This window comes from Garra rufa, chromosome 22 (assembly GCF_049309525.1).
Source record: "Garra rufa chromosome 22, GarRuf1.0, whole genome shotgun sequence".
NCBI classification, from domain to species: Eukaryota; Metazoa; Chordata; class Actinopteri; order Cypriniformes; family Cyprinidae; genus Garra; species Garra rufa.
In genome coordinates this window covers 27713017-27734335 of record NC_133382.1, presented here as the reverse complement: position 1 = coordinate 27734335, position 21319 = coordinate 27713017, and the positions used below count along the sequence as shown (strand labels likewise).

Sequence of the window (21319 nt, the reverse complement as noted above, 5' to 3'; positions counted from 1 at the left end):
CTGAATTAAAGCTGAATCCAGGGAAAACGGTGGAGGAAAGACAAGTATTTATCCAACAGGCAAGATTTTCTCCTACAATCCCCAGCAGCTCACAGAGAAACAAAGACTTATTAAGGTACCTCTTCCATTCATAAGAGGAACAAAGAGCTTCTAACTGCATTAATAACTATAATACAATAAATGAAAAAGTGCCAGCTTGTGTCTGAGACTATGAGTTGACATGAGCATGTTTCAGAAACATTTATTTTGTAGTACAATGGTTTCCATAAGATCACAAAGCCATGAACACGTTTGTCTGGTTATTTCCAAACATATTAATACAGTCAAAGGGGAGGAATGCTAAACCTGAGCTTTCACATAATCAGAAACTCCTCCTTTTACCAGCATAAGCTAGCTTCCTCCTGCCATCATAACATATACATTGTGAGAACTAAATATCTTTTGACGGTGACACAAGGTAAAGCATTAATATTACAGAATATTGCTACTGCTGTGATTATTCTGCTTGTGGTGCTTGTAAAATGTAGAGAAATAATGCTGATTCTATTAATGTGAGAATTTAAAACTTTTATAAAGATATCCTGCATGTTATTATATACAGTACAGTATTTGAAATATGATGGAGGGTTCCTTTTTTTATTCTTTACAAAATCATAAATCACTGTTGTTTACATCTGTTTATCAGATATATATGTCAGTAGCTTAAGAGTAAAATATTAAAATAGTAAAAATATTTCACATCCATTTTAGAACTAAAGCAAACAACATCAGGATGTCCAACAAAAAGAAACAAAGTAAGTCTAAAAATCTCTTGAGAAAAAAATTAGATAATCAAGAAGACAACTGAAAAACTCAAATTAAACTGCATCTATGTGTTTAATGTTGCTTTAATTATTTCTGCAGCAGCAACTTCAGTATTTTACAATGAACCAGCAACGGTGGAGGAAGTGTACACTGGTTACCTGCTCAAGTCCCCCCCTCCATCAGCCCTGACTAAAAACACTGTACTTCACATATTGCAATTCAACCTGAAAAAAAAAATATCTGCAGTCTGTCGAAGACAGTTTATCTGTTTTTGAAACTTAGCAGTTTTATACATCTGTCACAGAAATCATGGAAGCGTCATTTCTTTGTGCTCTCCAAGATGAGTGAAGACTCCTACCAGCTGACATATCATGCAAACAATGAAAGGAGAGACAAGCCTTTGGGGGCGATAGACATTACTAAGTAATGAAAATACTGTCAAAGTCATAAGTAAATAAATTAAGTATTTAGTATTTTCACGCTATAATGAGAACATCTATTTGTTTTAAAGGATCAGCCTGTTGTTTGTTGGCCCTGAGGCACATCAGAAGTGGGACTGGATCCAGAAAAACTTCAAGTGCTCTCCATCCTCTGTGCTGTACTTGAAGGTGGAAAAAGACACACCAAAACACTCTAGAGACTATTTTCTCATTGGAGAAAACAGGTATGCCACCATCATTTTGACCATTTTTCTCATTGCCTTCACTACACAGTTTTATTAAACCCAGCATGATGCACAAAAAGTTAGTATCTATTCAATAAAATAGACAGTGAAGTAAATGAAACAAAATCATGGGAGAAAAAGAATAAGACATTGTAAGAACATAAAAAAAAACCTTTGTAGATAACATCACACATTTATTTAGAAATTAATTCAATAAGTCCTGTGCTGTGAATATACTGATTTCATGGAATCAGCTTAATTGCATTCTGCAATTTGTTATATATCCTGAAAATGTAATTCTAGAAATCTTTTAGTTTAAACTCTCAAAATATTCATTTTAAAACAACTGACGCAGTTTTTCAGTAGTGTTAAATGTTTTCTGGTGTTTTCAGTGAGGATGTGGATGGTTGGCTCAATGCCTTAGTAAAAGTAATGAAGACCCAGATATCACGAAATAAACTTCGACATACAGATGATACCCTTAAGGTAAACATTAAAATATTTTTCTCTTCACATGTATGCATATATAACTATTTCATTATTTATAAGCATGCTCACATGCTTTACTCTTTCCACAGGACAACAGACTTAGAGTAACATCTGAACCTGTGCACTTTTCACAATCAAAAGCCAAAGATCAGTCTGATGACAGATGGTCAGCACCTGAACTAATGTTCACTTACCCATCACTGTACAGCCATTACGACTATCCTCGAAGGCTCAGCGAACCTCCAGCACCAGTAGCGCTTAAGGTTTTACACATTTACATACAGTTTCTTTAACATATGCACAAAAATGTTCTTAAACTCCCTATTAAAAGAATAAAACTCAAACCTCTATCAAGCAGATTCCATTTATTAAGGATAAAGATGAGTTGGATGAAATGCAGGATGAATCTCCAGAGGAAAATGAATACATGTCCATGGCATCAATGTAAGTGCTCCCCTTATGGCCTAGTGGAATGTAAAATGAACTCTGTTAATATAATATAATTTTCTCAGAGACATTTGAATTCATTTCTGATTAGGCAAAGAGCTTTGGAAGTTGACCAAGAGGAGGCGAACACTACCTGCATGCAGAAAGAGTAATTTTGAATTTATTTTCTGTTTGGACAGTTCTAACCTTTGTAGTCTTGTTGAACAGGTCTGGTTTTCGACGATAGTTAAAATGAAAGCTAACACTTAGCAAGGTTTTAGCATACCTGACAGATGCAATCATCACATCATTTAAACTCTAAACACGCAGTGAAAACTTTACAATGAAAGTTTAGCAATGAAAGATTCTCTGTATTCATATGTCAGATTTACCAATCACTGCTGTTGGGAAAATCTACTACACTTTTAAAAAATAAAGGCGCTTTAAAAGGTTCTTCACAGCGATGCCATAGAAGAACCATTTTTGGTTCCACAAAGAACCATTTAGTCAAAGGTTATTTAAAGAACCATCTCTTTTTTTTACTTTTTTATAATCTAAAGAACCTTCTTTCACCAACAAAGAACCTTTCATGAAACAGAAAGATTCTTCAGATGTTAAAGGTTCTTTATGGAACCATTAAGACAAAAAAAGGTTCTTCTATTGCATCATGAAGCACCTTTATTGTTAAGAAAATAGTATATTTTTCTGCTGAATGCACTTAGGATTGACACCATCTCTGTTTGACTATCTGATTTATTTATTTTTTCCCCAGTGATGATCACAGGCGTTCTAAACAATCTCTCATTAGCTTCACTGAAAGCTGTGACTCTACTAAGACAGACAACAGGTGATTTTTATCAATTCAAACATGGCTATAACCACCATATTAAGATTTTTAGTGGCTGATACTTAAATGATCCAATTAACCTATCGGTAAACCCCGCCCCCCTTAGTTACTGTTGCTCACTCGGACAAAGAAATGGAGTTTCCACTGTCTTACGACAGCTGTCAGTGTGAAAACCTTGTCCCAGTACGTTTTTGATCATTTTTGGACAAAAAAGGACCACCTCTTTCATGGAACATTTAAGTAAGACTTAAATATGCCATGGAGGGATACATAAACGATTTTAAAATAAATATGTTGTGGGTAACCAAAATTAATTTGAAAGCTATTTGACATTTGAGCAGATGAACAATGTAACTTCATAAGAGTATGACAACCAGAAAATCAATGTTGAATAATAAAATAAATTCTAAATTCCACTGCCAATCCTCTCAGGATACCTGGAAGCAGTGTTACAAGTACCACAGGCACATTGTTTTAAAATTTTATGGCATACATACTATCAAACTGATGAAAGCTTCGGATCTTCCAATGTTTCTCTATGGTGCTAAAACCTACGGATGTCAGAGTTCTGGTCCCTGTGCAACTGATACTCAACTTCCATTGGCTCATTTGCATTCGAGGGGAGGGGCTTCAATTATTATTATTATCTTAAATATGGGGTTGCATCCTTCATTTCAGTACTGGAAATACGAGTGTATCCGTGTGTCAGTTGTTAAGTAAAATTATATATTTTCCTAGTTAAAATCAGATATATTTAACAGACATATATTTAAAATGTGGCATTTGTATTTTTCTGCTTTATAGTGAAACACACACACAGAAGGCCTGTGTTAGTCAAATTGATCTGAAAAACAGTCCAATCTTGACACATGAAGAAGGCAAACCTTGGTATAACTTTCACTGATAATTAATTACAGTTTAAAATGTATCCTATCCTGATAAAACATTAATATGAGTACAAATAAACAACTTACATTGTATTATGTGTATCTCACTGTTGTGTGTGTTCATCTTTTTCCTCTTCAGTGTCTCTGACTGTCAGAAGATTCAGGACTAGAGTCTTCAATGACCTGCTTATAAACACAGAAGAGATAAAGACTAAGCAAGTACGAGGTAAGATAATGATTCACAGTAAAAAAAAAAAAAAAAAAATTCACCACATGTGAGAGAGCTTTAAATAATTCTACTGAAATTACCTACAGGTAAAACACACTATTCGGCGACACTATAGGATCCCAGCCTCTGAACTCTGAACCCTGCCCATCATAATGAAGACATCAAACAATATCTCATCTGAATTCATTAATTTGAGTCTAATCATAAAGGTGAAAACATGGTGTAAATGAAGAACGGAAGAAGCAGTCAGGTTATCTAAAATAACTTGTCCTCTTTTGACTGCACATTAATCATCTAAATGTGCAAAACAATGTGAATCTTAGATTCAGTGACCTTTAAATGTCACTGAGTGAAAGAAATTAGTTACATTTAGACTGTATATATGCCCGTGTGAGTGTTAGTGAGCGTATTAGTTCACGTTAGGGCTGCACGATTAATCGTTTTTAAACCGAAATCGCGATTTGAAAGGGTGCGATTTTCAAATCGCAAGAGCTGCGATTATTTCGATTTATTATCAAATGTGGTAACAAGCATATAAGTCGTTTTTGACAGGTCACTTCAAGTGCATATTACGTCTTCATGCTTATATTACGTTTGATGCAGAGTTTAACCAATAGGGGGCATTTTAACACTGCATGTAGAGACATGCACGGGACGTATTTTTCAGTCCCGCCTCCGCAGAAATATGTTGATCTCGGTCCGTTCCTACCTCGACATTCATGTTTTGTCCCGCTCCTGCCCGCATAAAAGTAACCTATATAGTTTTTTTTCAGTACATCAATTGAATTTACATGAAACAGTTTTGTAACATCTCGTAAGTTTCACAAAACCCCAGCATAAACGTCCCCGATAAAATATTTGTTATAGGCTAAGCATCAACATTCACAAACCACTGTTATTCTTAACAGAATTAAGAGCAAGCATGAGCTACTGTGTGTATCCAGAGCAGAATGCAAGCAGACAAAGCTAAAGTTGACATCTCACTTCATTTGCGATCTCATAAAGCTCTAACACAATGAATATTATGCACGATGAATCTTTCACAATGTCTACACTTCGTGTGTTTTAATTCGCGGGCACGCAATATTCAGCACTGTGCAAGAATGTTTGAGCAGTGAGTGGATTCTAACTTAAACACCTGACTGCCTATCCTTGTGCTTACTGATAATAGCTGTAAGTTGTATACTAGTTGTTCTTGCTGCTTTTGTGCAATAGATGAATAACAATATTTTGCTTTTTAGATATTTCTATTTTGCGGGGATCCCGCGAATCATTTTATTTTCCCGCGTCCCGAACAGCCGCACTCGTCCATCAAGTTTTGTCCCGCTATACTCCCGTAGGAGTGCAGGTCTCTACTGCATGTACTGAGCAAATAACGTTAACGCCATTTGGAAAAGATAAGCGGGAGCAGCGGCTCAACTTCCCAACAAAGTGTCTCTTAATGTAGGTTATCATCAGTGTTTTACTGATGTAAAATTGTTTACAGTGTGTTTGGATTCCTAAAAGTTTAAGATTTTAATAATATTTTATTATATAATTTTAATTGTTCATTTTATTTTATTTAAGATACTGTAGTTATTTTCTTAATTTGTCATGATAACTGACAACTTTATTTTAAAAAAGGCAACAATGTTTAAGAGGTTTTAAATAAACAGTAGAACAGTGTAGCATACTTTGTGATTATGCTTGGTCTTTCTTTGGTTCTGTTAAAACCACCATATCAAACCTGTAGCTCTTTTATGAAATAGTAGTAAATCGCATTTTAAATCGCAAATCGCAATTTTGATCAGAAAAATCGCAATTAGATTTTTTCTCCAAATCGTGCAGCCCTAGTTCACGTGTTTAATGTGAAGAACAAGAGTCAAGTTTTCCTTTATAATATGAAGGTGAATTCACATTGAAAACTGCATAGTTCTAAACTGTTCATGTATTTTAACCGTTTTAAAGATGCACTTTTTTGTATAAGTATGAGGTACTTTATATACTGTGTATATACAACTTTTTTGTCAGTGTATTTTGTTTTGCAAAACATTTAACCAGTAACGTATTGCTAATTCATTATGCATTGATTCAAATGTTTTTGTCATTCTTTAGACTGATTTACTGAATTGTCGGCGCCAATAGCCTTGTGGTTAGTGCGCCGACATATAGCGCAACTGTGCTCACGGCGACCCGAGTTCGATTCCCGCCTCGAGGTCCTTTGCCAATCCTGCTCCCCTCTCTCTGCCCATTGATTTCCTGTCATCTTTCTACTGTCCTGTCCATTAAAGGCCTAAAAAGCCCAAAAAAAAAACAAAAAAAAAAAACTGATTTACTGAATAACATAGCCTATGTAATACATACACAAATTATGCTGTAAAAAAGCATGTATTTGCACTTTGTTACAATGTGTTGTATTATTACACTTTTGAAACATTTTTTGCAATTATTTTATAAATATGTTATAAATATACATAGAATTTTAATATAGAGATTACTTTTACAGTAATGTATTATATTTTGTGATTTTTATTTTGTATAATTTGTCTTAAAAAGTTAGTTAAATAGTCAATATGAGTTAACTTTTTTTAAATAATCTCAGAAAATGCATTAAATCATGAATAACGTTTTGACATTTCTGACTTGAAAATGTGTCTCATGCATTTCATACACAAGTGTGCATGGTATTCAAATAATTTCTTTAAGCTGAATAAAACATCTGTCACACAGGCATTTATACCAAAGAGACACGTCAGTGAACCTCTGCAGTCATTCAATAGAATTCAATAGAAAATAAGCAGGTATGTTGATTGGCACATGGCTATCTGCCTATTGTGTGTGACAGAGAGAGAGAGGGGGAGAGAGAGAGAGAGAGAGAAGAAAAAAACAGGTTTGCTAATTTTAGAAGAATTGTTTCTTGTTATTGTAAAGGGATCTTTTAACCCTCTACTGTCAGAGTTACTGAAGATGACGGCACCTTTTTTTTGAAAAAATGGATTAAGTAATAAGTTAAACTGATTTCCAAATAAATTTAAATTTGAAGATTTTTTGCAAAGCATATATTTTGTTTCACTGACTTGCACTAAAATAAAGCAAAATTAATAATGTTTTTACAACAACACTGCATTGGACACCTCAACTAAATGTGATAAAGAGATGAACCACAAAATTTGCATTCATTTACTATTTTTCCTTTACTACTCACATCATTTGCAAAAATAAATATACTGATTAAAGCCCATGAGACAATGATTTCAGAACAAGGCAGCTCATTTTCAAAAAGACCAGAACAATACCTTAGTATACAGAAAAAGCATATAAAAATATGTACTAAATATATTTTGTAAAATTATGATGAGTGGCCATTTGTAATTTTTTGGGGGGGTCTGGCTTCCAGTCTCATTGGCGTCCAGCTGTTTTAGCTGTACAAAAAAGCTTGTTTTGCTGCTTGATATTACCATATTATTTGAATACATGTATAATAGTGATTCATTAATCATAAGTCTCACCCATAGGCTTACTTCCATGTTGAAGAATTATCAGAATGTATGCATTCTGTGCAAAGTGCAAGATGAAAAAAATCAAGGACAGGTCAGAATTTTGCATCTATTCTATAGAAGTGCAACACTGAACCACATTCTAATGTATACTTAACCCTTTATGTACACTAATCAGTTTTCACACTAAAAATACTACAGTTTATCACTATAAAATCTAGATTTTTAAAAACTTTTATTCAAAGTATTACCTAAAATTACTGCATATAGGCTAATAATACATATTAGATCATTGTTAATGTCCATTCAAATAGTTAAACATGTTGTGACATTTTATTTCTGTCATTTATTTGTTATATACTGTATAGACTACTACAAATTTATTTAACCCTTGGAGACACAAAATCAAAAGCCATCATTGATAAAAGCACCTAATTACTTCCCAACCCCATCTCAATCTGTCAAGAGTGTGTTACACTTGGAAAGAATCCAGGGAAAACAGTGGAGCAAAGACAATTATCATTAGAGTATTTACGGAAATCCAACAGTCAAGAGTTCCCCTACAATCCCCAGCAGCTCACAGAGAAACAAAGAATTATTTCTGGCATGGTAACTTATTAAGGTACCTATTGCATTCATAAGGGGAACCAAGCTTCTAACTGCATAAATAACTACAATCCAATAAACGTGAAAGTGCCAGCTTGTGTTTCACCTGCACGTGCGTCAAAGAACTACATTTATTTTTGTAGTATGATGGTTTCCACAATACAACAATGCCATGAACATGTTTGTCTAGTAATTTCCAGTTAACCCTAACCCTATAACAGACACAGTCAAATGGGAGGAACTCTAAACCTCAGCTTACATATAACCAGAAACTCCTCCTTTTACCATCATAACACCCTTGAAGAGACAAAAGGCGTCTAGCTTCCTCCTAAACTGCTATCATAACAAACATTGTGAGAACCGAACACCTTTTTACGGTGACACAAGGTAAATAATCTTTTAGGATTTTACTACTGATATGATGATTCTGCTTGTGATTCTTGTAACATGTAGAGAAATAATGCTGATACTATTCATGTGAGAGTTCAAAACTTTTATAAAGATGTCATGCATGTTATTATATGCATATTTGAATTATGGTGGAGGGTTCAATTCTTTTGCATTATTGGTCTTGTGCTAACATTGCTTTTTTTTACACAAAATCATAAATCACTGTTTTTAACATCCGTTTATCAGATATATATCAGTGGCTTACAGTAAAATAACTCATTGCACATTTATTTTAGAACTAAAGCAAACAACATCAGGATGTCCCTCAAAAAGAAACCAAGTAAGTCTAAAAACCTCTTGAGAAAAGTGAGATAAATAAAGAAAACAACTGAAAAACTTTCAATGTTTAATGTTATTTTAATTATGTTCCTGCAGCACCAACTTCAGTATTTTACAATACACCAGCAACGGTGGAGGAATTGTACACTGGCTACCTGCTCAAGTCTCCACCTTCATCAGCCCTGACTAAAAACACTGTACGTCTCATATTGCAATTTAGCCTGAAACCGAAATATCTGCAAACTGTCAAAGACAGTTCATCTGTTTGTGAAACTTAGCAGTTTTGTATATCTGTTACAGAAATCGTGGAAGCGTCGTTTCTTTGTGCTCTCCAAGACGAGTGAAGACACCTACCAGCTGACATATCTTACAAACAGTGAAAGAAAAGAGATAGACCTTTCTAAGTAAGAAAAACACTCTTAAACTCATAAATCAATAAATGGGGTATTTTCACACTATAATGAGAACCTCTTTCTATTTTAAAGAATCAGCCTGTTGTTTGTTGGCCCTGAGGCACATCAGAAATGGGACTGGATCCAGAAAAACTTCAAGTGCTCTCCGTTCTCTGTGCTGTTCATGAAGGTGGAGGAAGACACACCAAAACACGCTAGAGACTATTTTCTCATTGGAGAAAACAGGTTTGTCACCATAATTTTGACAGTTTTTCTGATTGCTATCATTACATAGCTCCACAAAAGCCAGCATGATGCAGACATAATAAATAATATTTAAGTCTTCATGAAATAGAAATGAAAGTTTTGTTGCTTTTAGTCTAAGTCTGTTGGTTCTGAAGACATGTGTTTAGAAGAAGATATACACACAAAGCATATGTAAGCATATGTAGCATTTAAATATTAAAACAGAGAATACAGAAAATAATGAAGTATATAAAATAAAATCAAGGGGAAAATAATTTAAAATTGATTTAAAATATACAGAGCTATAAATGAAATAAAGTAAAAATATTGATTTCATTAAGTCTTTACGCAGTAGCTTAATCATTCTGCTTTAAATGTTGTTATATATATATTATGGAAATACAATTCTGAAAATCTTTTAATTTAAACTTTTATTTTTTATTTCAAAACAACTGATGCAGTTTTTCAGTAGTGTTAAACGTTTTCTGGTGTTTTCAGTAATGATGTGGATGGTTGGCTCAATGCCTTAATCAAGGTAATGAAGACCCAAAGATCACAAAATAAACTTCAGGTAAACATTAAACATTAAAATCTCTCTCTTTACATGTACGCATATATAAACTTTTATCTACAGTTTTTTGCATTTAATGCCTTACTCTTTCCACAGGACAACAGACTTAGAGCAGCATCTGAACCTGTGCACTTTTCACAATCAAAAGCCAAAGATCAGTCTGATGACAGACGTTCAGCACCTGAATTAATGTTCACTTACCCGTCACCGTCCAGCCATTATGACTATCCTCGCAAATTCAGCGAACCTCGAGTACCAGCAGCGTTCAAGGTTTAATACATTTCCAAACAGTTTCTTCAACATATGCACACAAATGCTCTAAAGCTTCTTAATGAAAAAATAAAACTCAAACCTCTATCTGACAGATTCCAGTTGTTGAGGATGAAGATGAGGAGGACGAAATGCAGGATGAATCTCCAGAGGAAAATGTATACATGTCCATGGAAGCATTGTAAGTGTTCCCCTTAACGAATGTTAAATGTACTGTTAATAAAATATAATTTTCTCAGACACATTTTAACTGATTTATTTTACTGTGGTCTTTTCTGATTAGGCAAAAAGCTTTGAAAGTTGACCAACAGGAGGCAGACACTACATGCATGCAGAAAAAGTAATTCTGAATTCTTGATTCACTGTTATGTACCTTATGCACTATTGTGCCAGTAGTGTGAGATGCGATGAACTCAGTCACTGTGGCGTTTCACTATAAGTTCATTCCCCTCTGTCCCTTAGATGCGACACATAGATGTGACTCTTCGTTTACTTAAAGACTGCAAAACAACTTGTACCTGTATCTTAGCATTGCTGAATGGTGTGTTTTGTTGTTTGGAAACTTCCATTCTCGCTGAACAGGTCTGGTCACAAATAAAGGTTACGATTAAAGCCAACATTTGGCATGGTTTTAACATCTTAGTTGATGCAATCATCTCTGACTAGAACAATCCCCCTCTACTTTGCAAAATTTTCCAAGGAAAATCCAGTCATTTCAATAGAAATCCGTATTTTCAGGAGTTCCCCACTCATATTCCTCATGGTTAAGCTGGTAATGCGAATTTGCTGCACTGACCAACAGAAAACTGCTTGGTTCATATAACACTATGCTATTGACAATGGACTTTTTTGGTCTGCAAAATTTTACCAAAATATCACTAATGTAACTGAAACTTTAGCAAGCATCGTTCTGAGGTTTTCTATGGTGGATTGGCCCTTATTCAACACTAAAATGATCTTCATTAGTGATGCCTTTTTGCTTCTAAAGTACATTTTTTGGTTGTCTTTTTCAGCATTATTCGTCACAAGTCCTCTGTGTGCAATAGAGCAGTCAACCAGGATAAGAAAGATGAAAATAAATGGTAAATTTTGACTTCAATGCATGACGTCATCAATTTTTAACTTTCTTATTAGTGTATCATGCATAAAAGAGCTATATTTAGCATGAAAAATATGGCATCTGTTTGAATTCTATTAATGCATATTTCTATTCTGCAGTGAAACGCACACACATGTTGAGAAGGAGATCTGCATTAGTCACAATGATCTGAAAAACAGTCTGATCTTGACTCAGGCAGAAGGCAAACCATGGTACAACCTCACTGATAATTAATTACAGTATTACAGTTTAAAATGTAGTACAAATGAACAACTTACATTGTATTATGTGTTCTCTCTGCAGTGTCTCTGACTGTCGGAAGATTCAGGACTCGTGTCTCTTCCATAAAGGGGATCAGATCCTAGCCTTCAATGACCTGCTAATAGACACAGTAGAAGAGATACAGACATACTTAAGAAGACTAAGCAAGGACGAGGTAAGAGGATGATTCACAGTTAAAGGATGTGTTTTTCGACCACATTCACAGAGCTATAAATAATGCTACTGAAATTACCTGCAGGTAAAACTCACTATTCGGCGACTTAAAGGATCCCAGCCTCTGCACTCTGAAATCTGCCCAACATAATAAAGACATGAAACTAAATCTCACATGAATTCATCACCATCAGAATTTTAGAAATGTGCCTTTGTGACTCATTCGAGTTTAATCATACAAGTGGAAAACAAGGTGTAAATGAAGAACAGAAGAAGCAGTCAGGTTATCTAAAGTAGCTTGTCTCCTTTGATTGTACATTAATCATGTAAATATGCAACACAATGTGATTCCTAGATTTATTGACCTTAAAATGTGTGAAAGAAAAGTAACATTTAGATTTTATATATGTATATGAAAGTATGTGAGTGGTAGTGGGCGTATTAGTTCACATCTGTTAATGTGAAGGACAAAAGTCAAGTATTACTTTATAATAAGTATGAAGGTTAATTCACATTGAAAAATGCACAATTCTAAACTGTTCATGTATTGTAACCTCTTCAATGATGCACAACAGTATGAGGTACTTTATATACTGTGTATATACAACTTTTCTGTCATTGTGTATTTTGTTTTACAAAGCATTTAACCAATTATATATTGTTCCATAGTCATTATGCATTATTTAAAATGTTTCAGTCACTCTTTAGATTGATGATTACTGAATAACATGTACTCTACGTTATACATGAATTATGCTGAAGAAAAGCATGCATTTGCACTTTGTTAGAATGTGAAGTATTATTAAACATTTAAAACATTTTTTGCAATTATTTTTATAAATATGTTGTATATATTTGTCTATTTTTAATATAATTAGAGACTACTTTTACAAAAATGTCTAAAATCAACTCACTGCTTTATTTGATATCTTAAATAATTGTCCACACAGACTGTTGGATCCCAGGGTAAAGCTTTACCATTTCTGACTTGAGACGTGTCTCATGCATTTCATTTAAAGGGAACCAAAAAAACAGGGGAACCATGATGTGCATGGAGAATATGCTACAAGAGCATAAAAACTCTAATCCAAGAAATGGGAAGGTGCCAGCTTGTGTATGAGAATTGTGTATGAGAGAAGACTATGAGTAGGATACAGTGGTGTGAAAAAAGTGTTGGCCCCCTTAATGATTTTTATTTTTTTGCATGTTTGTCACACTATATTGTTTCAGATAATCAAACTAATTTAAATATCAATCAAAGATAACACAAGTAAACATAACATGCAGTTTTTAAATGAAGGGTTTTTTTATGAAGGGAAAAAAAATCCAAACCCACATGGCCCTGTGTGAAAAAGTGTTTGCCCCCCTCCCCTAGCCACACCCAGGCCTGATTACTGCCACACCTGTTTGCAAGAAATCACTTAAATAGGACCTGCCTGACAAAGTGACGTAGACCAAAAGATCCTCAAAAGCTACACATCATGTTTAGATCCAAAGAAACTCAGGAACAAATGAGAAAGAAAGTAATTGAGATCTATCAGTCTGGTAAAGGTTATAAAGCCATTTCTAAAGCTTTGGGACTCCAGCAAACCACAGTGAGAGCCATTATCCACAAATGGTGAAAACATGGAACAGTGGTGAACCTTCCCAGGAGTGGCCGGCCAACCAGAATTTCCCCAAGAGCGCAGCGACGACTCATCCAAGAGGTCAGAAAAGACTCCACAACAACATCTAAAGAACTGCAGGCCTCTCTTGCCTCAGTTACGGTCAGTGTTCATGGCTCCACCATAAGAAAGAGACTGGGCAGAAATGGCCTGCATGGCAGAGTTTAAGACAAAAACAGCTGCTGAGCAAAAAGAACAACTCAGTTTTGCCAGAACACATCTTGATGATCCCCAAGACTTTTGGGGATCATCGACTTTTGGGACTGACGAGACAAAAGTTGAACTTTTTGGAAGGTGTGTGTCCCATTACATCTGCCGTAAAAGTAACACAGCATTTAAAAAAAAAACATCATACCAACAGTAAAATATGGTGGTGGTAGTGTGATGGTCTGGGGCTGTTTTGCTGCTTCTGGACCTGGAAGACTTGCTGTGATAAATGGAACCATGAATTCTGCTGTCTACCAAACAAATCCTGAAGGACGATGTCCGGCCATCTGTTCTTGACCTCAAGCTGAAGCAAACTTGGGTTCTGCAGCAGGACAATGATCCAAAACACACCAGCAAATCCACTTTTGAATGGCTGAAGAAAAACAAAATGAAGACTTTGGAGTGGCCTTGTCAATGTCCTGATCTGAATCCTATTGAGATGCTGTGGCATGACCTTATAAAGGCGGTTCATGCTCGAAAACCCTCCAATGTGGCTGAATTACAACAATTCTGCCAAGATGAATGGGCCAAAACTCCTGCACAGCGCTGTAACAGACTTATTGCAAGTTATCGCAAATGCTTGATTGCAGTTGTTGCTGCTAAGGGTGGCCCAACCAGTTATTAAGTTTAGAGGGCAAACACTTTTTCACACAGGGCCATGTGGGTTTGGATTTTGTGTTCCTTTCATAATAAAAAAACTTAATTAAAAAACTGCATGTTGTGTTTACTTGTGTTGTCTTTGATCAATATTTAAATTTGTTTGATGATCTGAAACATTAAAGTGTGACAAACATGCAAAAAAATAAAAAATCAGGAAAGGGGGCCAACACTTTTTCACACCACTGTATGTGACCCTGGACCACAAAAGCAGTCATAAGTGTCTATTTTTCAAAATTAAGATTTATACATCACCTGAATAAATAAGCTTTCCATTAATGTATAGTTTGTTATGATTTGGCCCAGATACAACTATTTGAATATTTAAAATCTGAGTGTCATGTAAATATAAAGGTCTGGGTCCAAAAGCAGGGTGAGTAATTTATTAAATAAACAGAACGCAACAAAAAGCCAAGCACGGCACAAAACTGAACACAAAATAAACAGAACAGAGAACACGATCTAGAGCTGGGGTTTCAAGAACACAGAGTTAACATGACAGGACGGAAGACAATGCAGACATGAAGCAGGAGTGAAAGGTGAGAGTTCTTAAAGACCAGATAGTGAACAGCTGTGAGTGAAATCAGTGCTAATGACAAGACAGACGTGAACAATCAGGGGAGTGCAGTGCAAGGGGAACAGCGACCTCGAGAGGCTGAGGGAAGACCCACAGCCCCGATCATGACAGTACCCCCTCCCTACGGAACGGCTTCCAGACGTTCCCAAAGTCTGGAGGGAGGAGGAACGGAGGAAGGCAACTCAGGGGGAGGGATGGCGGGCCAGGCCCGTGCAGCGGAGTTCCATGGACCCGCCTCGCCACCCGAGGAACGCGAGCCGGCCCTGCCGCCAGAGGAGCGTCAGCGGACGCCGCCGCCATAGGAACGCGAGCTGGCCTCGCCGCCAGTGGAACGTGCGCGGTCACCGCCGCGTCAGAAACAGTGAGCGCAGTAGCCTCTGCGTCAGGAACAGAGAGCGCGGTCGTCTCCACGTCAGGAACAGAGGGCGCGGTCGCTTCCACGTCAGGAACAGAAGGCGCAGTCGTCTCCGCGTCCGGAACAGAGAGCGCAGCCGCCTCCGCGTCAGGAATAGAGAGCGCAGCCGCCTCCGCGTCAGGAACAGAGATCGCGGTCGTCTCCGCGTCAGGCACAGAAGGCGTAGTCGCCTCCGCGTCCGGAACAGAGAGCGCAGCCGCCTCCGCGTCAGGAACAGAGAGCGCAGCCGCCTCCGCGTCAGGAACAGAGAGCGCAGCCGCCTCCGCGTCAGGCACAGAAGGCGTAGTCGCCTCCGCGTCCGGAACAGAGAGCGCAGCCGCCTCCGCGTCAGGAACAGAGAGCGCAGCCGCCTCCGCGTCAGGAACAGAGAGCGCAGCCGCCTCCGCGTCCGGAACAGAAGGCGCGGTGAGGGCCACGTCAGGAATAACAACAGCAGTCGCCTCCGCGTCAGGAACAGAGAGCGCAGCCACCTCCGCGTCAGGAACAGAGATCGCGGTCGTCTCCGCGTCAGGCACAGAAGGCGTAGTCGCCTCCGCGTCCGGAACAGAGAGCGCAGCCGCCTCCGCGTCAGGAACAGAGAGCGCAGCCGCCTCCGCGTCAGGAACAGAGAGCGCAGCCGCCTCCGCGTCCGGAACAGAAGGCGCGGTGAGGGCCGCGTCAGGAATAACAACAACGGTCGCCTCCGCGTCAGGAACAGAGAGCGCAGCCACCTCCGCGTCAGGAACAGCGAGCACAGCCGCCTCTGCGTCAGGAATAGCGAGCGCAGCCGCCTCTGCGTCAGGAACAGAGATCGCGGTCGTCTCCGCGTCAGGAACAGCAAGCACAGCCGTCTCCGCGTCAGGAATAGAGAGCGCAGCCGCCTCTGCGTCAGGAACAGAGATCGCGGTCGTCTCCGCGTCAGGCACAGAAGGCGTAGTCGCCTCCGCGTCAGGAACAGAGCTCGCGGCCGCCTCCGCGGCAAGATCAGAGAGCGCAGCCGCCTCCGCGTCAGGAACAGAGAGCGTAGCCGCCTCCGCGTCAGGAACAGCAAGCACAGCCGTCTCCGCGTCAGGAATAGAGAGCGCAGCCGCCTCTGCGTCAGGAACAGAGATCGCGGTCGTCTCCGCGTCAGGAACATCACAAGTGGTCGCCGCCGCATCAGGAACAGATTGAGCGGACGCCCTCTCTCGACAAAACGCCTCCGCCATCGCCCTATAGTAGGGGCGCTTCCGCGCCACCTCAGCGTTAAGGGCATCCATCACCGCCAGACAGGCGTAGATGGTCTCAAAGTGAGCGGCCGACGCCGCCTCCGCCTCCTCAGAAAAAAAATTACTCCCCGCTGGACCCATCTGTGATGTCTGCATTCTGTCACGTAAACATAAAGGTCTGGGTCCAAAAGCAGGGTGAGTAATTTATTAAATAAACAGAACGCAACAAAAAGCCAAGCACGGCACAAAACTGAACACAAAATAAACAGAACAGAGAACACGATCTAGAGCTGGGGTTTCAAGAACACAGAGTTAACATGACAGGACGGAAGAAAATGCAGACATGAAGCAGGAGTGAAAGGTGAGAGTTCTTAAAGACCAGATAGTGAACAGCTGTGAGTGAAATCAGTGCTAATGACAAGACAGACGTGAACAATCAGGGGAGTGCAGTGCAAGGGGAACAGCGACCTCGAGAGGCTGAGGGAAGACCCACAGCCCCGATCATGACACTGAGGATGCAAAACAATATTAAGAAAATTGCCTTTAAAGTTGTCCAAATAAAGTCCTTACCAATGCATATTACTAATAAAAAATACGTTTTGATATATTTACAGTAGGAAATATCTTAATGGAACATGTTTACTTTTTTGACTTGTACAATGCATTTTTGGCTATTGCTACAAATATACCCATGCTTGAAGTATGTGCTTAAGAAGCTAAATTTGGTAACACTTTCTATGAAGCCCATATTTATTGTATATTATAAGGTATTCTTAAGGCATTATAATGGATGCACAATGCATTATAAAAAAATTGTATGATTATTCATAAAAAACATTTTTAAGGAAACACTTAACACTCAAATAATGCTCAATACCTAACCACTCACAAGATAATGTACAGATGTTAAATATGATAAAGTCCATTATACTGTAAACAAAGTAGATTTAATATAGTATTTATTGTGTTTCAAAATAATCATTCTCTTAAAAGTTATAATTGGGTAATGTTTATAATGTATTATAATTATTCATGAGTTTATATAACATATTATAAACATACTTACAATGCATTACGCATTCATTACAATGCCTTTAGAATACTCTTATAATATGGGCTTCATAGAAAGTGTTACCCTAAATTTCTTTTTGTAGTATGTTTTGGACAATAACGCAATGCCATGAACAAGTTTATCGGGTAAGTTCTCCAAAGGAATGACAGGCAGAGTCAAAGGGGAGGGATCTTAAACATGAGCTCACATTTAACCAGAAACAACTCCTTTTATCAGCACAACTCTCTGGAAGAAATAAAGGACCTCTAGCTTCCTCCTAACATGCATGTTGTGAGAACTGAATAACTTGTCAGAGGACACTGTTTTGCTGTGACACAAGGTAAAGCAATAATACTTATAGAATATGCTTACTAATTATGATGATTCTGCTTTGCGACGCTAGTAACATGTAGAGAAATAATGCTGATACTATTATTTCAAAAGACATAATGCAATATTATATAACATATTACTGTACATTTGAAATATGGTGGAAGGTTAATTTCTATTGAATTGTAATTAATCTTGTGCTGCTGACAGTGACATAGCACTGAATATTAATTTGCAAAATCATAAATCACTGTTTACTTCTGTTTATTAGATATATGTCAGTGGCTTACAGTAATAAAACTTAAACATTTCACATCTATTTTAGAACTAAAGCAAACAACATCAGGATGTCCACCAACAAGAAATCACGTAAGTTTAAAATCTCTTTGGAAAAATGGGATAATAAAGGAATACTTAAATACTAAATGGAATTTAGCACTGTTTAATGCTGATCAGCTTTAATTATGTTTCTGCAGAAGCGGCTGCAAAATTTTACAGTGAACTAGTGGAGGAATTGTACACTGGATACCTACTCAAGTCCCCACCTCTAGCACCCCTAACTATAAACACCGTACGTCTCATATTGTATTTCAATCTGAAATATCTGCAGTCTATCAAAGACAGTTTCTCTGTTTGTGAAACTTAGCAGTTTTATATATCTGTCACAGAAAGCATGGAGGAATCGTTTCTTTATGCTCTCCAAAATGGTCGACAACTCCTACCTGCTGACATATCATGATGAAAGAAGAGACAAACCTTTGGGAATGATAGACGTTTCTAAGTAAAGAAAAGATTGTCTCATAAATAAGTTTAAATAAGTTTTTTCAAACTATAATGAAAATGTGGTCCTGTTTTAAAGGATCAGCTTGCTGTTCACTAGCCCTGAGAAACATCAGAAGTGGGACTGGGTCAAGAAAAAATTCAAGTGCTCTCCATCCTCTGTGCTGTTCTTAAAAGTGGAAGACGACACACCAAAACACTCTAGAGAATTTTTCCTCATTGGAGAAAACAGGTTTGCCACCATTATTTTGACTATATCTCTCACTGCCATCACAACATAGTTTTAATGAAAGTAGTGTTAAAGGTTTTCTGGTGTTTTCAGTGATGATGTGGAGGGTTGGCTCAATGCCTTAGTCAACGTACTGAAGTCCCAGAAATCACAAAATAAACCGCGGCAGCCAGACAATACTCAGGTAAACACACCTTCTCTCTCACTTTCACGTCTTTACATACATGGATATATAAACTATCAGCCATATGTTTGAGCACACCTACTGATACTTACTACCAGTTGCTACATTTGAGAATAAAAAAAACAACATAAAAGGAAATATAAAAATTATGCAGTAACCAGTCAAGTGTACCAAAACTTTTGAGACGTTGTGAATGCTCACATGCTTAACCTTTTTCAGCCGGAAAAAAGATTTAGATCAATGTCCGAACCAGTGCAACCATTAGAACCAAAGGATGACAGACGATCAGCATTTGAATTAACTACTCTGCAACAAGACTGTCATTATGACTATCCTCGCAAGCTCAGCGAACCTGTAATACCAAAAACACACAAGGTTTTACACATTTAAACAGTTTCTTTCACACATGCATATGACAAAAAACACAAATATAACTCAAACCTCTATCTGGCAGATTACAGTTATTGAGGAAAAAGATGAGAATGACGGGAAGCAGGATGAAACTCTAGAGGACAACAGTGCATACATGTCTATGGGATCAGTGTAAGTGTTTGAGAGCATCCCTAAGTGTTTTCCCCTTTGTGGATTGCACTTTGCCAAAACAAAATAAAACCATTAGAGACACAGTTTAATTTGATTGATTTGTGGTCTTTTCTGATTAGGCAAAGAGAGTTGGAAGATGACCAACAGGAGGATGACACTGCATGCAAACTGAAAAAGTAATTTTCGAAAAGTCTTTGATTCACTTTTTAGATTGCACTGATGTGCCAGTTACATATGTAAAATGATATGAATTATCAGTGTGTTTCTGTTTCACTAAATTCCTTCCACTCTGTGCCCTAGAAGCAACATATGTGATTTTTAAATATTTAAACACAACACTGTTTCTTTTCTTAGAAACAATTATTAGTTCTCTTTAGAGAACTCTGTTTCTTGCTGAACAGGTCTGATTTTGCATGACTGGTAAAATGAAAGCAAGGTTTTAGCATACCTGAGAAATTAAATCATTAAGATCTTTAACATCTAAAAAAAGGATTTGGTTTATGGTGGTTTGACTCTTGTTCAAACTACACAATCAAATCAACTGGTGAAATTTTAACAGCAGGTCATTCTCTCTATTCATGTCTGTTTTACCAAGATCACAGCAGTTGTGGAAAAATTACTAGTACATTTTATTTGCTAAATACACTTAGGACTGACACAATCTCTGTTTGACTATTTGATTTTTTTCCCCTTCCCCAGTGAAGATGACAATCATTCCAAGCAATCGATCAGCTTCAATGGAAACTGTGCCTCTACTGAGTTGGACAACAGGTGATTTCTGTCATTTCAAACAGGGCTGTAACCACCATTTTGAGACTAGTTGCTGACTGATACAGGTTTTTAGTGGCTGATTATTATTATTGGTCCTCACTAATCTTAAAAACGCGGTTACATCCTCAGTTTCAATACTAAAAAGACCAGTAGCAGGGTGCTTCGTTTTAAAGAAAAACAAATACAGTGAGGAAAAAATAATTTGATTCCCTGCTGATTTTGTACATTTAATGGTAGTTTATTTGAACAGTGAGAGACAGAATAACAACAAATTAGGTGAAGTATTTGACCCCTTCGCAAAACATGACTTGGCAAAACGCTTGTTGGCAATCACAGAGGTCAGATGTTTCTTGTAGTTGGGCACCAGGTTTGCACACATCTCAGAAGGGATTTTGTCCCACTCCTTTTTGCAGACCAAGTCATTAAAGTTTTGAGGCTGACGTTTGGCAACTTGAACCTTTAGCTTCCTCCACAGATTTTCTATGGGATTAAGGTCTGGAGACTGGCTAGGCCACTCTAGGACATTAATATGCTTCTTCTTGAGCCACTCCTTT

The 21319-nt window shown here is 37.6% G+C and overlaps 1 pseudogene; it reads left to right on the top strand.

Annotated features, from left to right (window-relative positions):
- The first annotated feature begins 772 nt into the window (after positions 1 to 772).
- Positions 773 to 12843, top strand: LOC141297464 (uncharacterized; annotated as a pseudogene).
- Positions 12844 to 21319: the final 8476 nt, after the last annotated feature.